We start from the raw sequence: 9,607 nt of genomic DNA, 5'->3' as shown, positions 1-9,607 counted from the left end.
TGGTGGGCAACAAATAACTAACAATTTGTAGCAGTACATATGAGTTGTTAGTCCCCCCCTTTATTAAATTAAACGGTGGACAAGGAATTTAACATCCCGCAACTTAACTGTGTACTGCAACCGGTCAGCGTGGACGTTTTCTATCGGCAAGTGAAAAAAGAGCAGGAGATTACATTGCGCTAGTTCCTCAACATTGCATAGAAGTGTCCTTTCACTACAAGCACTTGTATTATAACCGCATATACTTAAATGAAGCGGTCACAAATCGTTTGGAACATCTTCGTCTTTGGCGAGAAGGGCGTCCATTGTGAGGTAGTGTTGCGCAGCGCGCAACATTCCTCGCAATGTTTCTCCATCTATAAGAAACCGCAGCCGCAAAAGACAACGAGACATTATCTAGCATACCAAATATGCATATAATCATTTCTGTTGGTAAATATGTCACAAAATCAATCTCCCTTTCATTCTGTCGAAAGTGGGACAGTAAATTACGGAGCGCCTCCATCACTGTTCTTTGCGCTACGTACGACGAACAATTGATGAGTAACAACTCACTGGGAGCCATATATATATGAGATTCCCCCCACCATTAGCAACTCCCCACTAGGTTCTCCCCACTCCCCACTAGGTTCCCCCACTATTAACTATTATTCAATGTAAGATGTGCTGAATGCGGCATTGTACTTCCCATTTCCGATTCCTTGTTCCGATTGCATGTCACCGCTGCATGCTCTGCAAAATATTGACGTATGTATAGAACGATATTTGAACATTGCCTCCTTTTTCTTCTTCATTTTTCTAACACATTCGGAAAGCCGCCGAAAAGTAAATTTCAAAATTGTTTAATATACATATAATGTCCTACAGATTTTATATTACGCACACAAACATCTTAAATTATGGATAGCGTGTCGACAGAAAGCTTGAACATCCAGAATTTGAATTATATATGTACAGGGTGTTGCAAGATGAGACAGAGCAGTACGACGGGTCACGTGGCAGATTATTGCAGGGGCACGGTGGTCGGCGCTGCGTAGTCGGTAATGACTACTTTTTAAAAAAAGGTATAAAAAAAGCGCCAAGATAAGCGCCCGAAGTTCTTTCAAACCCGAAGTTCTTTCAAAAAAGAACTCTACAAAACTAATGATATTAACAAATTGCGCCAACTACAATGGGTATTTATGCAAACCAGAAAATCTATTACTTTAGTTGGGTATATGCAAACCAGAAAATCTATTACTTTTTATTATTACTCTTTGGCCGATATTTATTGTTGATTCTTATTTAAGACCATCTTAAGTACATTCATAAGATATTTGAATTGATATGAACAAATATTTTAATACATATACATATATAAATATATCAATACAAATGTGTTTTTTGAAAATACTTGGCGCTGCTAAACCGAATAAAAAATTCTCAACAAATCAAACCAATATGTTAATTGCCTTATTCTCTTTTTTCCTCTCTTGTGAATGTGTGTGTGTGTGTGTGGTGTGTGTGTGTGTGTGTGTGTGTGTGTGTGTGTGTGGGTGGGTGGTGTGTGTGTGGGTGTGTGTGTGTGTGTGGGTGTGTGTGTGTGTGTGTGTGTGTGTGTGTGTGTATTTCGATGATTGTGTTATGTAAGTTAGGTGTGTATGTGTGCTCTCTCTCGTGCGCGCGCGCGCACGTATGTGTGAGACATTAGAGTTAAGTATAGAATTTTTTTTAAATGGGACGTGAGGAGAAAAAAATGCTATTACGCACCCCCGGCCGCTCAGCGGTTCGCCGACCGACGCGGGGAGTATGGGACTCTGGGCATACCCATTAAAAAACCCCTTCGGATCTATATCCTCAGACACTAGACGGAACCACCGGGGAATTGCCCTCAGCAAACTACCCAGCGGTCCGCCAAGAGTTAAGTATAGAATAAGTGTAATTAACTACATTTGTACATATATTTTATGTATTTCGACAAGTTGTTGTGTAAATTAGAGTCTAAGCAAATTATTGTAATGTTTAGATTATTTAAATACTAAGAGAATTTTTTATTCGGTTTAGCAGCGCCAAGTATTTTCAAAAAACACATTTGTATTGACATATTTATATATGTATATGTATTAAAATATTTATTCGTATCGATTCAAATATCTTATGAATGTACTTAAGATGGTCTTAAATAAGAATCAACAATGAATATCGGCCAAAGAGTAATAATAAAAAGTAATAGATTTTCTGGTTTGCATAAATACCCATTGTAGTTGGCGTAATTTGTTGATATCATTAGTTTTGTAGAGTTCTTTTTTGAAAGAACTTCGCGCGTGTAGAGTTCTTTTTTGAAAGAACTTCGGGCGTGTACAGTTCTTTTTTAAAAAAACTTCGGGCGCGTATACTTGGCGCTTTTTTGTACCTTTTTTTAAAAAGGTAATTTTGTTGTTACTATCTTACCGGTTTGCAGTAATGCTGCAATACTGTATTCGATACATAATATACTAAGGCCCAATTTCTTCACCTCTCGATAACTTTATCCAAAAGATATCTCGTGGAATCAGTTTTCTTCGCCTTTGTAACCTGACAGAATATGGTAATTTATAATAACATTCTAGACACTTTGTGTCAAAAGTGAGTAGTATGAAGAATAGCTATCCGTTAAATACGTAATCAGAGGTTTCAATGAAGAAATAAATTTTTAGTTATCTGGAAGATAGCTATTGAGAGGTATGAAGAAACCGGGCATAAGTGGAGAATGAGAAAGAGAGATATCAGTCTGTTAGTTATCTCTGAAAGAGTTTTTTATTTTCTATGGATATTGCGGATACAAGTGTTGTATGGGGAAAGCGACTGCCACTTATAGCCGCTAGGAGCGCTAGTGAGCTTGGGGATACATCGGACTGTTCTGTATGCATATATATTTACGAAGTTGTGTACATAAAGGTGAATATTTCGGTATTTTTGACATGCCGGGCATGTGTGTGGCATATGGGTGCAATAATAAGAGAGGGCATCGGTTCCCGAGAGATTTTTTCTGATTTTTTCCAATAACATTATTCTAATCTCAAACCTTAATGACTTTCAAGTAGTTTATTAAGATCCACAGCAAACTGAAGACAGTAAATAGATGTCTTGATATCGACATAATTCTTCTTTCGGCCACCTTTTATTAAAATCATGATAGTGGTACAATAATATTGTATTGCATCACTTATCTTTCTACAAGTTCGGCCTTTCGTCCTCTCAAAGGCGCTCCTCTCTTTTTCAATTCTTCCTTCAATTCAGCAATTTTAAATTTACTAAAATCCATACTTAATTTTTCTAACAATAATACACAGAATCACCATTCATAAACATCACGAAATGTACGCTCTTGCCCTCGCGCATGCACACCAGTTATATCCCCAAGATCGGTGCTGTCCTCTACACTGAGCTTGTCAAATCGCCTTCCCCATAACGATAATTTTGTTTTGTTCGCTACCGCGTCGCTTGAATGAACTTTAGAGTCCGACCGAAATTTCGGTTTCGGTTTCGGTTTCGGTTACGGCCATTTTCGGTCAAAAATCACGGTTTCGGCTTGATTTCGGTTTCGGCCGAAATTTTATAAATCACAACACGCCGGCGCGATTTCTTCCTCCTTCCTCCTTCACTTGCCAAGTATCTAGTGAAATGCATCGGCATGTAAACTAGACTAAGGACCAAGGCACAAACATGGCGTAGCGATCTACGACAGTCGTAGTCGTAGACGTAAGTAACGCACAAGCTTTGACGTATTAGGGCTACCGCACAAGCTTTTCCGTAACGCGTTACGTTACGTTAAGTACTGACCTTAGATTTAAACTCGTACGTAATCTTAAACTTTAGTCAACGCACAAAGAAAATCGTTACGTTAAGTTACATTACGTTCCGGTCTTACGGTAACGATTTTCTTTGTGCGTTGACTAAAGTTTAAGATTACGTACGAGTTTAAATCTAAGGTCAGTACTTAACGTAACGTAACGCGTTACGGAAAAGCTTGTGCGGTAGCCCTAATACGTCAAAGCTTGTGCGTTACTTACGTCTACGACTACGACTGTCGTAGATCGCTACGCCATGTTTGTGCTTTGGCCCTAAGGCTGGCTGCAGATCAGCAGATCACGACGCAATACGCGACGCCATATCCAATCAGCGCACAGGGCATAGAAAAGCTGCTTATTAGATATCATGCGTCGCACGTCGCGTATCGCGCATCGCATGTTGCGTCGCGCTAGTGTGCCGGAGGCTTTAGGCCTATATAATTTGTCTCTTTTGTTAACATCTCATTGGGTAGGATTTTATGTAGTACCTCTCTTTCTATCATTTGCCTATCGTTCATGCTCAATCCATTCTAAATGTTAATATGTCAATGCTGAAATGGGAAACGAATGTAATGTCTCGAGCACTTGCCGATTGCCAATAAAACTGTAAGTTCTTATTTTATATCTTTGTTCTCATATTTTACTTGCTCTATAATGTATTCTTTAATTGTGTGTTTATATTTTACTGTTGGAAGTTCAGTAGATGAAATAAATTTCCACTAAATAAAGACAATTCAAAATATTGTACGTACAGGTTAAGATGCCAAAGAAAAATCCTATATGGAACTATTTTGTCAAATCTAATTCAGATCTAAGACCCAGTGCAATATATATAACAAATTGTTATCTCTGGGAAGTGACAAAGCCAAAAATCAAACAGTATATAGTCTGAAACAGCATTTATCAAAATTTCATTCTGAACAACATGGACAGTATTTAAAAAGGTTTGTTTATAATATTTCTAATCTTTTCTAATCTTTTTTTGTATTTATATTCATGTAGCTTAATGTATACAAGATTTACATACATGATTAAAACAAAATAATGTAATTTTATTATTATTAGGGGTGTGATTTAGTTTTGAGGGTTTTTTTGCTCAAAAACGTATGTATTTAAATATGATAATGAATGAATACCTTAATCAAAATATTTTCCTTCGTTTTCTATAACTTTTAACCATCTTTCTGGCAAAAGATGGATTCCATGACGATAAAATGACTCTTCTTTTCAGTTGATCCATTCGTCGACGAATTTTCGCACTTCTCCCAAATTATGAAAGTGTGTAATCCTCTAAAGCGTTTTGCATCGACCGGAACAAATAATAATCGCATGGAGCAATGTCCGGAGAAGACTTGCCATTCAAGCTCTAATAGTGTTTGTTTCACTGATAACGCAACGTCAGGTCGAGCGTTGTCATAAAGAAGAATCACTTTACGTCGTTTACTCGCAATTAGTGGTCGTTTTTGGTCCAATGCTTGCTTCAACTTATACAATTGGTGTCGATAACCATCAGCCGTGACAATCTCATGCGGATTTAACAGCTCATAGTACACTATCCCACCAAATACAGAGCATTACTTTTGAACCGTGAATATTGCGTCTCGGAGTGGATGTTGATGGTTCGCCTGGATCCACCCATGATTTTCTGCGTTTGGGATTATCAAAATAGATCCACATCCCCAGTAACAATCCGAGACAAAAGACTCTTCTTTTTTTGCCTGGCGATCAACAAAATGCAAATGTTCAAATGGCACTTTCCGATAATTGATATCGAACCCATTTCCCTTCTTTCTGCATTTTTCCCATTTCATGTAAATGTTTGGTAACTGTTGTACGATCAACATTTAATGCCCTGGCAAGTTCTGAAGTGGATTGTGTTGGATTTTCGTCCAATAATGCTTGCAAATCTGCATTTTTAAGCTTCCTTGGTTGTCCCGAGCGTTCTTTGTCCTTCACACGTCTTAATTGATGGGGCAGAATCACCATAAGTTTCCACAAGAATTCTATAACCGTCAGCCGCAGTTTTCTTTTGATTAAAAAACAAAAGCAACGCATGTCGAAAATGCTCTTTCGGAAGTTGCATTTTTACGATGATATAAACACGACTGTTATTGCATCTATTCCTATAATGCTACTAAATGTCATGGATAATGTCAAGACTGTAAGAAACAACAGTTATCGGAAACAGCTATTGGAACAAACTGACACTACAGCCATCTGTTGCAAAACCCTCAAAACTAAATCACACTCCTAATATTTGTATTGCTAAGGACAAACGGTGGGTAAACATGTAAAGAACTGAATTGCGAATTCGAAAAACAAAAGTATTGCAACTGCAACTTTTTGGACCTGACGATAATCAGGGTATGAAGACAGAATCATTATTCTCGTTTGTCGGTAGCAATATCACTATACATATATATTTACTACGTATATTTTATATTCTATAATATTAGCAGGTTTCTATGTGTGGGCATTTTCGAGGCCTTTGAACTTAATTTTGACGCGTAAATGATTAAGTATATTTTGGAATTTAAGTGTTAACATTTACTAAGGTTTGAAGACAGTAATTATTTGATTAGTGCAAATTTGATCTAGTCTGATGAGGCGGTATTTCTTACTACAATTTGAATGTCCTCGAAAAGACCCATACACAGAACATCTTAATATTTTGGAAAATACGATATAGTTATCAAATATAGCTACATGATGACATTGTTAAAGATAAACCGTGTTTAATTATATAAAAAATTGAATTTTATATATCCAAGTTCTCATAATTGTCCATATGTAAATCATCTATATGTTCCCATATTAACCCTTTGACTGTCAATGTATCAATGTCCTCGAAATGGACCATAGATACTAAATCGTTGATAGTTTTTAAAAAAACGATATAGTTTACTGCTAAACCTAACTATATCTATTAAATAATTATTAATGCTTTTAACTATATGCATGTATATAGGTCTTTTAAAATGTCCTTGAAATGTACCAAAAACATATATATATATATATATATATATATATATATAATGATAATATAATAATATGTTGAGGAATAAATTAGAGGAAGAATATAATATGTATATACATATAAATCAGTATAGAATTTTATTTTATTTATTACATAGCATGTTGTACATATACATATATTTATGGCACATAGTCATCGCAAAGATGATGCTCGTGGAAGAAATGTGTTATACACAGCGATTTTTTACACCAAGAACAAGTCATTATAGCAATTTCGCCGCAAATATCACATTTTACTTTTGCATTACCTTTGAAACAATATTCAACTGGTGTCTGAAATTCTGTTGGTCTATTTTGTAAATATCCACTTTTAAACCACGCATATTTAAACAAATTTTGAAACCGGGGCGACGAGAATTGATGGTGCGTTAATGATTGCATTTTCAAGATATTATTTCTAGCATGAAGATTAATATCAAGATCTAACAACATAACAAGTAGGTTAGGGATGCGGATTCTAACCCAGGGATCTGAGGGGGGGGAGAATCAGCGGGGAGAGGGAGGGTATGACGTACACGGCGAGGGGATATGACATCACGCGGGGAGGGGGGAGGACCGTGACAGTATTTGCTGACCTAATCTACATGTGACAGTAGTTGCTGGCCTAACCCGCGGGAGGGGGAGGGGGACCGTGACAGTTTTTGCTCACCTAACCTAACCAAGGGGGTTTTCGCGGACCTAACCCGCGGAGGGGGGGAGGGGCCGCAGGAATCGTGACAGTTTTTTGCTGACCTAACCCGCGGGAGGGGTGAGGGGGAGGATGCGATGTAACAGATAGCATTTGTCAACAAACCGATGTCGCGGTCCGCGGGGAGGGGCATCCACGTGCGCGATACTCTCCTCGTCGTGACGTGTCTCGCGGTGAAAAAATTATAAACTGCCGGGGAGGGGGATAGTCCAAAAACTCGAGCGCCGACGTCTTTGCTGCTACAAAAAAAAATGCGCTGATTGTGCAATTCGACGTCTCAGGTCCAAGTGGACTGCTATGGGTTAGGCTCGTAAGTGTGCGCGAAGAGGGGGGAAGAGAGGGGTGGGGGTTAAACAAATGTATATTTAAAGAGAAGAGCGAATGTTACAAACATTAGTTGTTCAGTGGAACGAACACGATTAGATCTGAAGAGAAGAAGCTAGAAGGAACAATGTGGAGCAAGAGACACATGGAGCAGAATCACGATACAGCAGGGAGGAAGCGAAGCTAGTAAGTATATTTAGCAATTGATATAATAAGCAACGGTGTAATGTCTAATATACCTATAATATTTCTCCGCAGTGCTAATTCCACAGCGGGCATCACTTCCGAAGCGCGTGATACTGCAGCATCGCAATTACAACGCCGACGACGATGCGTTCGTATCCTAGGAAGAAGGTACGCGCTGACAACGACGGAATACAAGTATTTGGAAGTTGGCATAAACGTGGGACATGGTCCGAGTTACATGGAGATTGCTGTGGGAGACAAATGAGAGAATGAATTGATCCTCGGAATGGAAACCTGGAAAGGCCTCATGGAACATCAACATTTAATCCAGGAGTATTTTTCCAAAACTGATAAACGACCCGTAGATCCCATATATATCGGGCCGCTAACTGTAGAATTTATTAAGTTTAACAATACGAAGTGTGTTCGGTTCGAAGTAACAAACGTGCGATCAATAATAATGGCATCTACACTAACAACTATGTTTAATCTTGATAAATGTATCGATTACATGTACAATTGGTTAGTAAGCTGCACCGACCATGTAGATTACAAGTACGAACAGTTCTGTAAGATCGCACGTTGCATAGATAATCCTAATGACAACCGTTGCCATACAAAACAGCGAATATTTCGATGACAAGGAACTTATCAATTGTGAGTTATTGTCATTAGCCTTTTGACATACGTTGTTAATATGTAACAAACATATGCAATAAAAAACATTTACTCCTAAACGTTGTAGTGCACTTTTCGGTAATTATGCATTATAGGGGAGCAAGCCCTGATGACCTTGACCTTGACATATGTTATAGAGGTCACCCTCCTGAGTGACCTTCAGAAGGTTTTAGCCGGCGGTCATTGTTTATTAAAAAATTAATAACCAACAAAGTTTAATAATTTTGCACAAATTTTCAGCTATCTACGCTCGTTCACAGCCCGCTTCGCGGGAGGGCGGGGAGCAGGGGCTTCGCTCTTCTCCCCCGCCGGAGTCAGTGTAACAGATTTCACAGTACAGATTTTGATCACGTGGTACACGGCACGGATCCCGATGGGGGAGGGGCGAAGCCAGGTTAGGTTAGGTTAGGGTAGGTTAGGTTAGGTTAGGTTAAAGCAGAGAATAATTTGTACTTATATTAAAAGAAACTATTCTATATATTAACGATTCACTGCTTTAAATGACTTTCCTTCCTTCGTTCATATACATATTCGTCGTTTATGTCTTTGAATATTCAAAATAACTATTACATTTTCGAAACTTCTTTTGTTAATAACTTTTTAATAAACAATGACCGCCGGCTAAAACCTTCTGAAGGTCACTCAGGAGGGTGACCTCTATAACATATGTCAAGGTCAAGGTCATCGGGGCTGGCTCCCCTATAATGCATAATTACCCACTTTTCTACAGTCCTCAGTTATTCGCATAGGTTAGATAAGTATCATAGAAGGTATCAAATGACGTGATCACATTCTGTGTAGCCTCACGAAATAGTACATCATCACATTGAGACATGTGCAACTTAAGCTGCAAAATATGCGAGCACATTCTATATAGCCTCACAAG

The sequence above is a fragment of the Ooceraea biroi genome, chromosome 13, assembly GCF_003672135.1.
Source record: "Ooceraea biroi isolate clonal line C1 chromosome 13, Obir_v5.4, whole genome shotgun sequence".
Taxonomy (NCBI): domain Eukaryota; kingdom Metazoa; phylum Arthropoda; class Insecta; order Hymenoptera; family Formicidae; genus Ooceraea; species Ooceraea biroi.
This window is presented reverse-complemented; position numbering follows the sequence as displayed.